General features: G+C 40.4%; 1 protein-coding gene across 1 annotated transcript in view; it reads left to right on the top strand.

Moving 5' to 3' along the window:
• The first annotated feature begins 773 nt into the window (after nt 1-773).
• Nucleotides 774-17,118, top strand: part of LOC129765430 (bombyxin A-1 homolog) — a 47,047-nt gene continuing 30,702 nt past the window's right edge. Inside the window, exon 1 of the mRNA XM_055765754.1 lies at nt 774-1,612. The gene's annotated coding sequence lies outside the window, so the exon portion shown is untranslated. The remainder of the gene's footprint in view (nt 1,613-17,118) is intronic.

Genomic DNA, 17,118 nt, shown 5'->3' with positions numbered 1-17,118 from the left:
TTGAACACCAACTCCCATTCCATGTTACAAGTTGATTAGAAACATGCTTTCTGATGATTCTGCACAATAAATGATCTCATAAAACCGTGCGCACAAGTTGCCCTGTCTCTTGCTGTGCCGCCACGATAAAAGCGCAACAGCGAAACCACAACAAAGAGCATTACATGCAATTGATCGTTTCCAATTCATTCCCGAGAGCAAACACGTATGAGAGATATCTTTCGAAACAGCATCGACACCTTTTCCTCGCTCTCATAATATGCGCTCGTACAGTGCGTTGATCATGATGAGCAGTATCGATCGCCGACCACCCCGCCGACCGGGACCGGTAAGTGACGATCACGCGTGGGAACAACATACATCAGTCAGTGGCGTCGGAAAAATGAAACATGAAGAGGGAAAAGAAGAAGAAACAAGAAAAACAAATCGAGAAACCATCGAGTGCCACGAGCACACTGATAGAGCTATAAATAAATAAACGGTTTACGTTTTGGACGAATCTTGACGTCTGGGAAAATGGTGCGAATAGTTTTCAACCAAATGGTTTAGGACTGTTAGAGGGATTACTCCCTAACTGATTTGGTTGACAGTCAGACACCGAATTTCCCTCATACTTTCTTCGCAACTACCACCAAGATCAAGTGAACGAACGTCTACGCAGGCCGCCAGAAAGAGAGAGCCTTGGACCCAGGATCAGATCGAGCAAGAGAGTGGCGCGAAAACAGGGACCCGAAAACACCGAGCATGGGTATAAAATGACTTATTTTAAAGCGCTACACTTTCCAGCAGCTCGATCAGTTGCAGTTGTGAGGCTAGCGAGGTAGCATACGCACGGTCGCCACTGCTGATAGAGCATAAATATTCGCCCGCTGAAGACAGCAGTAGAGTAGACGCGAGCCTACGCGAACTGGTCTGGTTCGCAGCGCCAGGGAAGAGCCCCGCAAGAAGGAGAAACTACTGGACTGTGTTGTTTTTTGTTTTTACGTCGTCTGCTGGAGCTGGCGGTTGTTTGTAGCTGTTCACCTCTAGAATCTGTGGTACCTAGCCGATTGGTAGTGCTTCCGAGCGCGCCCAGGAACCTTACCAAGAGTTCACTACTGAAAACAAAAAATAAAACAAATCAGTGTCCTTTAAGCGTTGGTTACAACCGCAGGTAGCGCCACTTTCCGTTAGGAGTGAGATTATAACAGTTAGAGCAAACCCGAGAGTAGTGATTACGAACAACAGTTGGAAAAGTCTCCTGACAACAGCCAGACATACAAGCGAACAGTGATTGTAGTTTTATCAGCAACGAAACTGTGATTATATTTAGTTTATCGCAATTTTACGGCATCGAAAAACAACAAGTAGCAGCTGCCATTACTGTTTACGAAATTCGCTCATCATCTCCAAAAACAAGCGTCTAACTTGGTGACAACTGACTGGTGTAGTTCGGTGTTTTATTGCTTCTCCTGTTGACCCCCGTTGGTTTCGATTTGAATGTGTACTGTGGAACTCTACTGGATCGATTTCATTTTCATCTTCAACAAGAATTGTTCCAAATTGATCATCCCGGTGTACTACGAGATCATTCTGCTCTGTTGTAGGCTGATAATCAGAGGAAAGCCCAAAGGTAAGTTTCGTGTAGTAATGCTCAGCATTCGTTGATAAAATAGTTTGATTAAATGTTCGTTGTTTACCCAATGATAACTACAAAGTTGTCCGAAACTGTTATCAAACCAACCAACTGAAGGCAATGCTATGGCAGCGACACATTCTTTTTCGATTGATCAACACAACATGAGCCAATCATGAAGATTATGGCATTGGCGATGACTCATTCGTCGATTATTCTGGAATATCTCTTCTAAATGGAAATTCTACAATACGTGTGCAACAGTCCCTACCTATTTGGCGCAATTATACAACCAATTGCAAGTCAACGGTCTCATGCTTAGAGCTGGGCGATATCGACCCATAGAGAACGGAAAACGCGCAGAATTGCGAAAAGCCAATCGCAACAATTGGCGCAGTCAATCCGAAGTAGTCCATGACATATTTCGCGATTCGCTGAAACACGCGTAAACATCAACAATGCAAGAAAGAAAGAAAAAACTGTGTGCTTGCGCTCCGCCCGGATTTACGATTTCTTTTTTACGCCGTTTAATAATCAAATAATCAAATTTAATTAAGTCTGCGTCAACAATTGTTCTGCTGCGCGGAGTCCCCAAAACAAAATCAAGTGCCGACGGGTAAACAACACATCTGAAAAGATCGGTCCAAACCGCCATCGCACTATGGGCGATTCCGATACAAGCAAGCGGACAAAAAATATTTCATCATTTATTCAACACTTCTAGTATTTGTTTTCTTCTTGTTATGATCGAAACGAGTTGCTTAAGATCATTTGTGACTATATTACGGTCAAATTTTAAAAGAGGCGTGTATTTTTTTTATATAAAAAGAGGAAATTATATGGAAAGAGATGATAAAATGAACACCCCAAGGAATATTCCCGTTTACTACGTCCATATACCGCTACAATCCCCGTTTTTCGCAAAAAAATGTAGCCTTGGTTAAATGAACAATTACATGCTAAATGGGATAGAGTTTTGCGTTGTTTCTCATCTAAATTAGTTCAAATCATTCTTGAAATGTATGAAATAAATTGGGCCTATTCACCTAGGGTCGAAATTGAGATTTTCTAATACATACATAAACTTAGTAAAAAAAACCAAGAGACTGGGCTTAACCCTTTAACGGGTACCGGCATTTATATAGCCGCCAACGATTTTATTTTTTTTCTCTTCTTCAACAATAAATTATCACTTCTAACCTTATGTGGTAACTTGTTCTGATGTCTAGCAACATGCCTGATTTTTATGGGCGCGAAAAAATCACAAACTATTCGTCTTGGAGCCATTTTTGTGTTAACAACTCCCAATTTAGAGCAGCAAGAGCGTATTTCCCGTAAAGTTGAAAAACAGTCATTTTGTTGAAGTTTTCAATGCATATGACTGTTTAGGACCTGTTAACTCTGATCATGAATTTTATTAGTTGTTTTTGATGAAACTAACATCAAAATTTCAAATACAAAAACAACATTTTTACCATCAATTTTTCAAGTTTTCCGCTAGACGGGCAGGTGGCAACTATATTGCCACCAATTTTTTCAATGTTTTTGATTGCATGTAAACATGTCGTTGTGATGGAGTTTGGCAATTATATTGTCACCAATATTTTACGCTAACCGAGCATATTGCCACCAATTTTTTCAATGTTTTTGATTGTTTTGCGTATTGAAAAAAAATATTTTGTGTATTTTACCATCTAAACATGTAGTTGTATTGGAGTTTGCGTTGATTACATGCCTTGTTCTCACGGCCCGTTAAAGGCTTAAAGCGGCTGAGTTTTGGTTGAGGGGGTATATTTTCCCAGGATCAAAGCCACGAAAGGAACTCCTTGAAGAGCAACATGTGATAAGGTGGATCACCTTTAGAAACCATAACATTGTAAGTCGTAAGCCAGTAGTAGCTCATTTTGCCCTCAAACAAAAAAGTTATTTTGGGTACAAATTAATCACTGAAATCAAACAAAATATCTGTTTAACTCTTCTAAATTATGTGAACAGTTGTTCAAACTGATGATTTGTCGAAGACATCAGGTCGGATAAAATAAATTTCAAGGAAAATTCCTTAAGGGGTATTCTAGTGGAGAGACAAGAATTTCGGATGATTTTCGGGCTCCGAAAAAAATTATAGAAGGTTGTGTCCAAGACACGACCACATTGTTGACGTAGAGCTACGCTGTTATTTTGTTCAAGTCCACCGCTTTGCGCTCTTCTCAACAGAAGCCCTTTCTATTAATATTTCCGGTCTCGATTAGCTTAGCTGTCATCCTTTGTGGTTAGTTTTGTTACTGTCATGCGAAAACAAATCACACACAAAATTCCTGAACAATTATTTTCTCGGTGAGCCGATGATAGCCTAGTTTGATGGTTCCCAGCACAATTGTGTAGTTCAGAACCCTAATGGAATGGCGTCAGTTTGATGTAATGATTGCAATTGCAATGCAATGCAATGCAATGCCATCACTTGTCTTCAAATGAAGGTTTCTACAATTCTCAGTCAAATTTCGAAGATTACCGATTTCCCGTAGATCTGGCATCACTTCAAGAAAACGAGGATGGTGCATTGCAACGACTCAGGGTTGCCACGTTTAATTCTGTAAAATTTTCCGAAAAAAACTTTATATCCGTATTTTCACCAAAAAAAAATCTGTATCAAAAGTCTGTATAAAAAAACCAACGGAACAAATGAAAGGAAAGTTTATTTTCATTTTGAATTTATTTTACTTATTTATGGTTTGTAAAAGTCGTATCAATACAACAAAATAAATCATAAAAACGTTTTCTCATAATCCTCTGAGTTGTACGATGTTTATACATGGTTTTGTTGAACTTTGCCTTCAAATGTTTAAATTTTCAAAATAGAGTCCATCATTGTGGGAGCCAACCGATTTCTGGACTTTGTTGTTTGACATTGTAAAGCGAAAATATTCGCTCAACACACGCTGATGACTATGGGATTACCATAAGTGTCTTACAAACGACCTTCGCAATAATAACAAAAATTTCCCACCACTCCTTTTGACATCCAACAACTGGGACCAAGTTATATCTGAGTCACTTGAAAAGCCTGAATTCGTTATCCAAGCTTTATCTATTACCTGCTTCAACGATTTGAGGAAATTGGCGCATCAAATCATTAAGGTTTAGTGGCTTGTAGAAAGTGTATCAAGGCCGCAGTTTTGATAACCGGATCACTGAAATAAAAACTGTTTCACGAGTTCAACATAGAAGTCCCGACAAATCCATTTGAAGCTCAACTTCCTAGCTGCATTTTTCAAAAAATTTTAAAACACAACGTATCTTCATGACTCAATGTAAGTTCTGTAAATTCTGTATCTTTGCTGAAAATTTGTAATTCTGTGTATACAGATTCAGAATATTCTGGATAACGTTGTGACTGGACTCAATGCCCTGGTAATTTTAGTTGCTGCTAAATGGTACAGTATCATCGAAAAGATCATTTAGTGGCTCTGCCATTGATGGAAATGACGGATCCTTCGGTTGAAGGAGCCCTCGATATGAATAGCTCAGGAATTGGATAAATCTGGTACTTTAGTTTTGAGAAAAGTCGCTTCGATACAACGTGCACTGGAGAGATAAAACACACAGGAATCCCAACTAAACATCGGATAGATAAGTGGCACATACATAAGTTGGATGTGGAATGAATAATAGTATGGAAATTGATTTGTATACACATATTTCTTCGTATGCGTGGGACTTCCAAGAAATGCTTCCAAATTTTCAAGTTGGTTTGAGGCTGTTACCAACCGTTTGCGCTTTTGTGGCATCCACTGAAAAAGGCTCTTCAAAGATTAAATTAATTAAAAAGTATCGAATGGGTAAGGCATGCTCACAAAGATGGAGAACTTTCCTAAAAAATATTTTCTAGCTGTCGGACCTATGAGACTGACTCGAACCAGACGGAAAATGCAATGTCAGTCCCCATGGACCAACGCGAGGCTAAGCGTGGTAAACGGATTGGCTTTGTAGTCAATTGAAAGAGAATGTACTAATGTGTATTGATTTTGTATTCAGAAAATTTTCTGCTGTTAAGATGAAAAGCGTGAAGATTTTGTGATTTCTTGTTCGTTTCATCTAATATAAAATAAACGAATTCCTGGGTTTGATATATTTGATTTTTCATTAAAAATCCAGCTGTATGACAAGGTTTAATTGGGTGACGGGTGACGCTCGGTCACACTACGCTGCTACATCTGAGTCATCCTTACTACCAACAAAGTTGAAATTATGATTTTTATTCTTATTTTCTTATGCTTTATCTTCATCTATAAAGTAATTTAACCACACGTTTTCCGGAAAGCTTTATCAATGACTTTTATAAGAATATAATATATTTATTCTGTAAGTTATTCTGTTATTTTGACGTGGGACTACTTCTAACCGGAATATATGGAGGGTAAAATGAAAACCTGAACACAGAACATGCAGGAAAAAATGCAAGATTTCGAATGCCTATAACTCGATCATATCTCACTGGATCGGAAAGATGTTAGCATCAGTTGATAGGGAATATTTCTACGCATCTATCGCAACTAACAAAATGTTATTTTTCATTAGATAAACAATTGAATAACTGTAAAATATTAGGCGATATCTAAACGCCCTAACTGCCTCGTTTTGATTGGGTCGATTTACGATTTCCCTAACACAGCCATCAAAACCAAGCAGCCTTGGGGGAATCGGCATTGCAAATACATGAAAGTAGGGGGACTTTTGCTCTCAACGAAAAATGTTCCCTAACACAGACTTCAAACCCAAGCAGCGATGGAGAAATCGGCATTGCAAACACATGAAAGTAGGGGGAGCTTTTATTCCCACCGAAATGTGTTCTGGAGGAAATCGGCATTTCAAATTCATGCAAGTCGGAGGTATTTTTGTTCCGACTGAAATGTGTTTCCCTAACACAGACTTCAAATCCATGGAGCGTGGGGAAATCGGCATTGCGAATTCATACAAGTCGGGGGTATTTCTGTTCCGATTGAAATATGTTTCCCTAACACAGACTTCAAAACCAATGTTTCTGGGGAAATCGGCTCTGCAAATAAATGCAAACTGCGAGTACTTTTGTCCTCGCTTGCCTTCTGCAGACTGGAATATGTCTGTCCTAACACAATCTTCTAAACTTAGGAACCTAGGAAAATCGTGCAGACACTAGAAGCGAATGAACTTTCCAGTTTCAAGCAAATTCGCGATTTGAGAAGTACGTACACTTGAGAGATGTAAAATTCAGAGGGAAATGTAAAATAAAATAATCGTTTGATAGTTCTTCCGTACATATATTTTGTCCTAGGCATCATACCAAACGTAAAAGGTATGACATTAAATTTACTTGTAACGAAGAACATAATCTATCACAATGCATGATTGACCTTACATGGCAATATACAATCTTTTTACTCACAAAGCATTGAATTCAATTGAATTTGGAAACTGTTTCATTCAATCAAGAATTTAAACGAATGATTGCTAACCTAAGGTAGTCCCACGTCAACCTTGCGGTTGTATCATAGATATAACCCACCCATTTTTTATGATCAAAAAATTTGTTTTAGAATTCTCTTTTTTTGAAAATAAACATGCATTTGCAAATGCAACTCCAACCACCCTGATTATAGTTCGTTGCAACAAAAACAGCTAGAATTTCAATAAGATACATTCATACATTGTCGAATGCTTAGAATAAAATATATTTAACGTCAATTTCGTTCAAAAGAGTTGTTTATTTATTTATTGTGCTTGAATAAGATAATTTCAGCTTTCCAGTTTCTATAAGACCATTTCAAAATTCATAAGTATTATTGATGAAAAATTCAAAATGATCGGCTGATTTACATGTCAATAATTGGCAACCTTGCCATTTCGGCTAATAACCTATATTCGTGTTGGAATACTATTTACCAAATTCTGCTGAACGGATTTCTCGATATTTTCCCATGTTTCCGAAATCACGACCTTGAGCTCTTCAATCGTGGTGTACCTTTTTCCCTTAGTGTAGATTCTGCGTACAAGGAACTCCCTAAGATTTTCAACAGGATTCAAGTCTGGAGAGCGAGCCGGCCAGTCCAAAAGTTAAGTTTTGGATCCTTAATCCATTGCTTAGTTTCCATTTTGGTATGAATAGTAGCTGGAATGTGAATTTTTCGTGACGATATCCTCGCAAAAACGGACGGATTCCAGAACATGATTGTAATCCTTGAATGATGTGAAAGCTATATTGAGCTTTCCGGTTGCACAGAATGCCGACCAAACCATGCACGAGACTCCACCAAAATTCCTGGTTGAAAAATACTGTTCCTCCTTTCGTAAATCACGCCAGTACCCGTTGAAACCAACAGGACCATCCAAATTGAACTTTTTTTCGTCAGTGGTGATAACCTACACAATGAAGAACTTTTCGTTATGGTATATAGAAAAATGTATTTTTTTGGAAACATTCTTTGTCACAACATACCATGTCCCACTGTCGGTTCACGTGAGCTTCGGCAAAACTCAGACGTCTTCGGATGTGAGATGGTGTAAGATGAGGAACTTTATCCTTTTAAGCCCTCTTTATGTGAGAATTTTTTACCAAAACTTGACGAATTGTCATCCGTGTAACATTTAAATTGAAATATTGCTTTATTTGCATTAGCCATTTTGAGGTATTCGAAGCTGTTCTAGCTATTTTCCGCTTATAAATTTTCCGCGGTCTTCTTACCTTGAGGATTCGCCAAGTAATTAAGCACTACTTGCCCCCTCTGATACCAACATTTTCTTGGTGAAATGCATCGATTTGTCTTTCTTCTCTCTTCGTAAGCATTTTTCCCTTCGGCATTATCCAGATTTATTGATCAAAACAACTAAAACAACGGAAGATGAAACTGGTCTTATAGAAACTTGACACTTGAAAAATACAAAAACATTCGTTTACGCTCAGCGCTTGCACACACACACATCTGAAAATCATGTAATGTATGGTAGTCACCAATACCTACACACTAGAATATAAATTGAAGCATTGTTTGTTCACAATGACCCAAAGCAGACAGATCATCACCTGGTATCTTGGACACAGTGTAGTACCTGTTACAGTCCTGAAATTTTAAACTTCTCTTAGTTACAGTGTCCACACCCTATAGAAAATATAGCTAAACAGATTGGATAGTAAATTTCTCCGATTTTTGTCCGCCTGAAAACCCATAGTGTATCGGCGGCCCTCACCATCCCCGGCAGCCTTTTGAGAGCCGCAATCCAATCTTCCCGTCGCCGCCATTCGCGGAGATCGCGGCCAGAGGTTTGTTGTTGTTGTTGGTATGTTTGTATATTAATTTTATTTCCTATCACTGTCCACGATCAATAGCCGTGCGCTGCATTTGGAGCCGTCATTATGTGATCACCCCGGTCTCATCGCGGGTATTCAGGAGATCGGTAGCTTGGTCGGATTGGAGGGGCCGCTGGCCGACGACGCGTTATTAACGGGTGTTCTCCGCGGCGAATTTTAATGAACCCCTCCAGCAATTTGGCGAATGATTTTTATTATTATTACTGCGGTTCTATTTGATGTGTTCAGTTTTTTCCGCTTCGCGAAAACAGACTTTAAGCGCGAGGGCGAACCGTTTTTTTGCCGCAGTTTGTTGTTGTTGTTTGCGAGCTTCAGGATCACCGCGCGCAGTGAAGGATACGTGACGAAATGCTGATAAGCCGTCGTTGCCGTCGATTGAGGGCTGCCGCGCGCTCTGTCTGCTAAAAATATGCGATGGCGATGACTCGTCGAGTTTTTTGTTTTGTTATTTTGTCCGCGGCATACAGCGGCTGGACAAAAAGAGGTCTGGCTCTGGAGGCGAATTTATGGGGGGCCTTTGAACTTACGCTTGCGCTCACGAGACGCAGAGCGAGGCAGCGAGACACCGACCACTGCCTGCTGATAAGCTTGTTTTGAGCGGAGATTCGTTTACGTGTTGCTCAACCCGAACGGCATAATTTCGAAACAAACACACATTTTATTGATTTTTTTTTCTCAAAACATGGAAATCCCGGCAATAAAAATAGCGTTGAGCAACGAAAGTAAACGATATGTTCCCCTCGTCTTCCTGAATTAAATTGAGTGCCGGACCGTGTCCAAAGTGCCAAATTGACGGTCAATCTTTATTTCGTCTAACAAATGATAGACCTCCAGCGCTGGCAGCTAAACGTCGATACCAGACAATTTGCGCGCACACACACGCACACAGTTCGCCATGTTAAGTACGTACCGTCCGTCGATTTTCCGTCCCTAATCTGTGCCGCGAGCAAGACTTCCTCGTTACACTTTCTGCAACGCGCGCGGTCCCAATTGACTTCAATAAATAAATTAACAGCACTCGAAACCGTTCAAAGCGCTTACCGGCAGTATCTAGGGTGCGGCCGCATTTCGAGATCTTGTCACGAGTTCTCGAGTACCGATGATCTTGTTCGGTTCATCAACACTCCGTCAAAAAAATGCACTCGCGTTTCGCTCTCGCTCGCGACTGCATAATACACATTGTATACCATTACGGACACGGACCTCCGCGCGCATAGCCGAGCGGCGACGAGTCGAGTCGAGGTTCAAAGTTCATGAGAAATGGCAACAAGTGGCCAATTAATAACTATTGCGCGTGCAGAGAGCGAGAACGCACCGTACACCTACATTCCTCTGAGCCGTCTCCCCTCCCCGGTCCTAGGCCCCCTTCTTTCCACCTGATTGGATTGCATACTTCAATTCTGGGTATCTAAACTGCTAGATGAGACATAAATGAAAATAAATGACCGCAGCTAAATTGAGCCGACAGAAGCTGCTGCTGACTCGAGCCAGTTCAGCGCTAGTGGTTCCTAGCTTAATCCGTGTAGCGCACTCGTTTTGGGGGTGGTGGGATTGAAGAGAGTGGATGAAAACGGGTGGAAAAATTTAAGCTCATTATGGCGGAGACTGTTGTACTGGCTTCTTGCGCGCGTGATGACTGATGATGCTTATTTATATTTATGACAATCGCACATGAGTAATGGACACGGATGACTCTCGCTCTAAATTGGAGCCGCCCGCTGGCTAATCCTTTTAGGGGTGGGATAAATTTATTTATCTGGAATGCCCGACATCCTGATTCATTACAGCAATTTACACCTATTTGACAATTTTACATTCTATTCAATTATAAGAGCGGTTTAGAGGCCGTCAATTGGCAGCGTTGGGAGTACGTACTTATGTAGATTACCGTTCCGTTGCAGAATCGTGTCTTTTTTTGAACAAGCGTTTTACATAACTTACCTTCTTGGACTTCGTCTTCTTGACGTTGTATAAGACATTCCATGTTCCTAGAGGTTTTTCTGACGTAGAACTACGTCTTTCAGGAAGGTTGCCAAATCAGAATACAGGTCACGTTTTTATGAAATAAAGTTAACGTTAATAACTACTTTCACTGTGAACGAATTCTCATGATTTGCATACCAATCCAATCGGAAATTCTCTAAGATTTGTTTGATATGCTATACATTACAATTCGCTAATCTCTAAACGGTTTCAATTCAGAAAAACTGGAAGAACCTTTTTCCCATACATTTATTCTTCATATTACCCATATTTCGAATGCTTATAACTCTAACATTTCTTAACCGATCGGAAAGATGTTTGCATCAATTGATAGGAAATACGCGTCTATCGCAATTAATAAAATATTATTTTCCATGAGATAAACAATTGAATAACTGTAAAATGTCAAGCGTTATTTAAACTGTCAAGTTTTGATTGGCCCGATTTACGGTTTCCCCACAGACTTCAAAATCGACGTACCTGAGGAAATACGCTCTGCGTATATACATGCAAGTCGGGGGTATTTTTGTTTCCAACAAGCTGTGTTTCCCTAACACAGACTTCTAAATCAATGTGCCTGGGGGAATCCGCTTTGTAAAAAGATGTAAGTCGGGGGTATTTTTTGCCCACTGAATTGTGTTTCCCTAACACGAACTTCAAAATTAATGTACCTGCAAATATACATGCAAGTCGGGGGTATTTTTTGGTGTTGAGTAGAGATGTCTAAATTTTTCGTTTATTCGATTATCGATTAATCGTGGGACCAAATAATCGATTCATTCGAATAATTGTCTTTCAGAATTCGATTAATCGAGCGAATATTTATTTCTTGTAATCGAGATGAACAGACATTTATGCAGAATATGCAGAATAGTAGTTTTTGAATGGTAATTCAGTAGATTGATAAATTTACCATTTCGTGATTTTTTTGCGGGCGATTGAAAAAAGAGCACATCATGCAAATGATGCAAAATATTTTAATTGCACCAACATACAATTTTTTGTGTTCAAAACTACCTGTTCTTCGAATGTTGTTGAAATAGCAGATTTATTTGAAAATTTCTACTTGGTCCCTATAACTACTAGTTCAAAAGAAGTATTTTTGTAGAATCATTGACCACTAGTATTTTCCTTGGCACTCTGAATTTGAATACTACCACTTTAGTACGAGAGATTAGATCACATCCTTCTATTCCGCTATTTACTCCTGCAGACGCTGAATTCTTCTCCCCAGTCTCCTCCACCATCAGGGAATTATTTTTATGCTTCAACCGTAAGTGGTTTAGCATAATCGATGAATTTCGACAACCAAAGTTTAAATTTTGCACTGTATTTTTTGAAAAAAATTGTTTCCTTTTTCATTAATCGCGATTACTGTGATAATTATTCGATGTATTCATATTTTGATTTACAAAATTACTCGGATAAAATTGCAGATATTCGATTATTTGAATTAATCGAACGATTAACCGACGTCTCTAGTGTTGAGTACTTTTGCACTCGCTTGTCGTTGTGCAGACCGGAATATATTTCCCTAAAACGTACTTTTAAACTGAGAAGCCAGGGAAAATCGTCATTTCAGATACTAGAGGTGAATGAACTTTCGCGGTTTGAGAAACCGTTTGATCGTTTGACAATTCTTCCGTTCACATATTTTGGTGTCCCGGGCATCATGTCAAACGTAAAAGGAGTTCATCAAATTTATTTGTAACGAAGAACATAATCTATTACAAAAATTTCCATGCATTCTAAAATAATATTCGATGTGGTAAACAAGTGGATTGCATAATATAATTGCGTAGTTCTACGTCGAAAATATGCGGTCGTGTCCTAAAGGGTGTGTCACATCAAATTGCATCACGGAAAAAACGTTGCAGAAATTTAATTTATAGGAATTATATCTTCAGCTTTCGCTTACAATTAGATAAGAGTGTATAGATCACGTTGGCAATGCTTCACTGTCAATTTTTCGTAAATTTGGAAAAATGTCGTCGAATGAAAAAGAGCGTCGTGAATTAATCCTGTGCACTCATTTCGAGAATCCGGAGTTGCCACATCGGGACATCGGTAAGATGCTGGGAATCGTCCAATCCACGGTCAGCAGAGTACTAAAACGATACTTCGAGAACCATCGACCGGAAGGTGAAGAACGGCAAAAATGGATGCTCCGTCAGTGAAAAAGATCACAAGCGCGTAGTTAAGCAGTTTAGACGTGATCGTTCGTTTAGAAGTTCGGTCCGGGATGTCACCAATAAGCTGAATTTGTCAAGTTCATTCGTCCAGCGGACCAAGCAGCCTGCGGACGGAGGGCCTGCGTACATACAAGGTTCAGAAGGCTCCTAACCGCGACGAAAGGCAAAACATGGTGGGGAAGACACGAGCCCGGAAGCTGTACACCGAAATGCTGACGAAGCCGCATTGCCTGGTAATGGACGACGAAACCTACGTCGGCGGACTTTCGTCAGCTGCCGGGCCTGTTGTTCTTCTCCGCAGAGGACAAATTCAGCGTTCCGGAGGAGATTCGCAAGCAGAAACTATCCAAGTTTACAAAGTACATGGTGTGGCAAGCGATCTGCTCTTGCGGAAAGCGGAGCGCCCCCTTCGTGATGACCGGCACGGTAAACGGGCAGGTTTACCTTAAGGAGTGCCTACAGAAGCGCTTACTACCACTATTGAAGCAGCACGAGGGCCCGACCATCTTCTGGCCGGATCTCGCTTCGTGCCACTATTCAAAGGACGTGTTGGAATAGTACGAAGCCAACGGGGTCACCTTCGTGCCAAAGGAAATGAACCCGCCCAACGCGCCGGAGCTTCGCCCAATAGGGAAATATTGGGCGATTATGAAGCAGGCCCTCCGGAAGAACCCAAATGTTGTCAAATCGGAGGCGGACTTCAAGAGAAAATGGATTTCTATTCAAAAAAACTACAACCTGACGTTGTACAGAACCTTATGGACGGGGTAAAGAGGAAGGTGCGAGCATACGGGCTTGGGCTCGAAGTACGAATAAAAAAAAAGGCCAAAAGTTGTTTAATAGTTTTTATTTCACTGTCTAAAATTTTCAAAAGGATCGGTCTACTGGGCGAATTTCTACAGCGTTTTTTCCGTGATGCAATTTGATGTGACACACCCTTTAGATACAACTCCTTACATTTTTTTCGAAGATGGAACCTTCTCCTTGAGTCTGTGGGACTGGTAGAACTTCTCGAATTGTTTTGTTATATTCTCCGACACTCTCCGTTTCTTCAAAATAAGTCGCAAAGGATTTTCAAATATATGTATGATATCTCAACCATAACAGTATAAATACACCTTTCTGGGTTGTCTTCAAAACGCTAATTGGTGACAGCATTTTCCGAGCACGTAAAAACCACACGGTGCTGAATTTGGTGAATGAACAAATGGTTAATGCAGTAAAGTTGAGGCGATTGGACGTAAATTTGCTGCTCGTTTCGATTTGCTTAATCTGCCTCGTAACTGTTCGTCAAAACCTTGGGCTTGGGCTTGATTTACTAAGTCTACGTGAAAGTTAGGCGACATTGATTCCCGCAAGCATCGCTTGTGTGAATTCTCCTCACCGTCACGGGTTACATATCCAAACGGTATCAAGTGGATTGTATTTATACAAACATGAGTAAGGCTTTCGATGTGGAAAGAATAAATAGCATAATGCGCGTGGTGGCTTATTTCTTTGTCTGCGGAGTGTGTTTACCTTAAAAGTGGATTAAACACATTTCTCGTCGTCTCCGGAGTGTGTTTAATCCACTCCTGAGGTCCAGAAACTACACCCAGCACGCGCCTCGAACTATATAGGAACTGGTACAAATTCGGTACTCGTGAGTAATTTGGTACCCACCCGGATGATGTTCTAGTAATGTAGTAACAAACGTCAGATGCCAAAAACCCAAAATATCTGTGTTTCTCAAAAAAAAAAATGTTTTGTTGTTTTTGAAATCTCGAAAATTTTTCATGTGCGTCTGTTGAAAAATCATTAAAAATCGAATATTGAACCAATTTTAAATATTAAAGCTGATTTGGATCAAGAAATTTGTGTTCTTCAACGAATTCGGGTGAGTGTATCGAGATTTTAATCACAAATTTCATAGATTCCATTCCAAGGTGGAAATTCGGTATGCGGGTAATTTGGTACCTCAATGCAAACATAGTGTTGATGATACACTATGCTAAGTATTGCATGCCCATGCAGCAAAATTAAATTTCGCTCGATTTGGGGATTGATTCGTTTTACTTTTTATTTAATTAGAAATCAATCGAGATGAAATTTGTTCACTTTTTCTTGAAAAAATCGTTTTGACGTGGGACTACGTCTAACCGGAGTATATAGGGGGTAAAATGAAAACCTAAACACAGAATATGCAGGAAAAAATGAAAGATTCCGAATGCTTATAACTCGAACATTTCTTACTGAATCGGAAAGATGTTTGCATCAATTGACAGGGAATATTTCTACGCATCTATCGCAATTAATAAAATGTTATTTTCATTAGATAAACAATTAAATAACTGTAAAATGTTAAGCGTTATCTAAACGCCCTAACTACCTCGTTTTGAATGGCCCGACTTACGGTTTCCCCAACACAGCCATCATAACTAAGCAGCCTTGAGGAAATCGGCAATGCAAACACTTGAAAGCATGGGGATTTTTGTTCTCAACGAAACGTGTTCCCTAACACAGAGTTAAAAACCAAGCAGTGTTGGAGAAATCGGCATAGCAAATGCATGAAAGTCGGGGGTATTTTTGTTCCGACTGAAATGTGTTCCCCCTACACATCCTTCAGAACCAAGGTGTCTGAGGAAATTGGCATTGCAAATTCATGCAGGTCTTGGGTATTTTTGTTTCGACTGAAATGTGTTTAACTAAAGGGTGTGTCACATCAAATTGCATCACCGAAAAAACGCTGTAGAATTTCGCCCAGTAGACCGATCCTTTTGAAAATTTTAGACAGTAAAATAAAAACTATTAAACAACTTTTGGCATTTTCTTTTTGTTCATACTTCGAGCCCAAGCTCGTATGCTCGCACCTTCCTCTTTACCCCGTCCATAAGGTTCTGTACAACGTCAGGTTGTAGTTTTTTTTGAACAGAAATCCATTTTATCTTGAAGTCCGCCTCCGATTTGACAACTTTTGGGTTCTTACGGAGGGCCTGCTTCATAATCGCCCAATATTTTTCTATTAGGCGAAGCTCCGGTGCGTTGGGCGGGTTCATTTCCTTTGGCACGAAGGTGACCCCGTTGGCTTCGTACCACTCCAACACGTCCTTTGAATAGTGGCACGAAGCGAGATCCGGCCAGAAGATGGTCGGGCCCTCGTGCTGCTTCAATAGTGGTAGTAAGCGCTTCTGTAGGCACTCCTTAAGGTAAACCTGCCCGTTTACCGTGCCGGTCATCACGAAGGGGGCGCTCCGCTTTCCGCAAGAGCAGATCGCTTGCCACACCATGTACTTTTTGGCAAACTTGGATAGTTTCTGCTTGCGAATCTCCTCCGGAACGCTGATTTTGTCCTCTGCGGAGAAGAACAACAGGCCTGGCAGCTGACGAAAGTCCGTTTTGACGAAGGTTTCGTCGTCCATTACCAGGCAATGCGACTTCGTCAGCATTTCGGTGTACAGCTTCCGGGCTCGCGTCTTCCCCACCATGTTTTGCCTTTCGTCGCGGTTAGGAGCCTTCTGAACCTTATATGTACGCAAGCCCTCCCGCTGCTTGGTCCGCTGGACGAATGAACTTGACAAATTCAGCTTATTGGTGACATCCCGGACCGAACTTCTCGGATCACGTCTAAACTGCTTAACTACGCGCTTGTGATCTTTTTCACTGACATCCATGTTTGCCGTTCTTCACCTTCCGGTCGATGGTTAGGTTCTCGAAGTATCGTTTTAGTACTCTGCTGACCGTGGATTGGACGATTCCCAGCATCTTACCGATGTCCCGATGTGACAACTCCGGATTCTCGAAATGAGTGCACAGGATTAATTCACGACGCTCTTTTTCGTTCGACGACATTTTTCCAAATTTACGAAAAATTGACAGTGAAGCATGGCCAACGTAATCTATACACTCTTATCTGATTATAAGCGAAAACTGAAGATATAATTCCTAAAAATTACATTTCTACAGCGTTTTTTCCGTGATGCAATTTGATGTGACACACCCTTTAATACAGA

The sequence above is a fragment of the Toxorhynchites rutilus genome, chromosome 2 (genome assembly GCF_029784135.1).
Source record: "Toxorhynchites rutilus septentrionalis strain SRP chromosome 2, ASM2978413v1, whole genome shotgun sequence".
Lineage (NCBI taxonomy): Eukaryota > Metazoa > Arthropoda > Insecta > Diptera > Culicidae > Toxorhynchites > Toxorhynchites rutilus.
Note: the sequence above shows the minus strand (reverse complement) of the source record. Positions and strands in the feature narration are given on the sequence as shown.